General features: G+C 31.8%; 1 non-coding gene across 1 annotated transcript; it reads left to right on the top strand.

Moving 5' to 3' along the window:
* The first annotated feature begins 519 nt into the window (after window positions 1–519).
* On the top strand, window positions 520–591 carry TRNAC-GCA (transfer RNA cysteine (anticodon GCA)). Its single transcript has one exon. It is a non-coding gene; the product is annotated as a tRNA-Cys (tRNA).
* The last annotated feature ends 872 nt before the right edge of the window (window positions 592–1,463 follow it).

Raw genomic sequence — 1,463 nt, 5'->3', positions numbered from 1 at the left:
AACAAAATATATATACATTCTTTTAAAAGGTAAATAACCAGACCGTCCGAACAGGGGGCAGTTTGGTAGGACAATTAACCGTCCAACTAGGGTGCGGTTTGGTACTCAGAGTAGACCGTTCCCATTTGAGCAGTCAGGATAGTTTTAAAAATACTTCAAACTCGAGGACAGATTTGGTAAAAAAAATTTTAGGGCATTAATAAAAATCTCGGAAATTCAAATGAGAGATTCATTTGAACATAAAAGGAAGATGCGCCTTGGCTCTTTCTTTTCTGGAGACTAACTGTATTTAACTCTAAACAAAAGTTGGGTGAAAAAATAATCCTGATTCGTGATTCACTACATTCGCACATGATCCCGCATTTTAAACCACAATTTAAGAAATGAAATGTTTCAAACGAAATTTCAGTAAGATACCGTACACCCGAATATAGTTCTAGGCTTACATTCCTGCTAGTCCGCAGTTAGGCAGTAAGTATAACGTTAATTAACTAAAGGTGAAGCAAACCAATAAATCATGGGTCCATAGCTCAGTGGTAGAGCATTTGACTGCAGATCAAGAGGTCACCGGTTCGAACCCGGTTGGGCCCTTTGATTGTTTATTTTTTTCTGTCGAACGGTTGATTTTTCAGTTGTTCTCCCCTGTCATTTAAAATTATAAAATTAAATTTTGCTGCGATACAAGTTGTTGACGTGAATCGTGATGTACTGATGTGTCATAAGAGGATCTCCCAAGGTATTATTTATTTATTTTTCACTTTCCTATTGCTTCACAGGGCCGGTCCTAAAGATTTTGGGACCCGGAGCAGAAGAAAATTTTGGACTCTTTATATATCATTGTTGTAAAAACGGTCTTAACGGCCGATTATATTCCTGTTTAATCGTTAATGGCTATCAAACCGTTATGAATACACTTATCAGAGGTCTATTAGTGAATTTTTCCAATTAATCGGCCGATTATTCCTAATTATTCCGTTTATTCTCATTTGATCGTCCATTTATTTCCGTTTATTGTCATTTATTTTCGTTTATTCCAGTGATTATTTATTTTTACATTGTTTTTTTTTCTGTGACTATGTGATAATATGTTTCATAAATTATGTATTGCAGTTTTATTTGTACTTGGCTATTCATCCAACTTTTTTTTATATATGTTTTTTCTTCTTACTTATGTTGAATTAATTGATTAATTCCTCTATTATTTATATATCATATATTTTTTTACTTACTGATATAATTTTTTCAATTAGTACAACATGTTCATATATTAAATTAAGTTGTTATTACAAACTAAATTTAGTGATTTTATGTTGGAATATTTCATGTCTTTCAAATAATATATTATTAGTATTTGAAAACGCTTAATGGGAGAATTTATTTTTTCATTACATAAATGTGTTACTTACACATGTAAAGTGCGTGTGTATTGTTAAGTGTAGTGTCATGTTATAATAATAGAAGTT

Source organism: Carex rostrata, chromosome 2, assembly GCF_964058835.1.
Source record: "Carex rostrata chromosome 2, lpCarRost1.2, whole genome shotgun sequence".
In the NCBI taxonomy this organism is placed as follows: domain Eukaryota; kingdom Viridiplantae; phylum Streptophyta; class Magnoliopsida; order Poales; family Cyperaceae; genus Carex; species Carex rostrata.
Note: the sequence above shows the minus strand (reverse complement) of the source record. Positions and strands in the feature narration are given on the sequence as shown.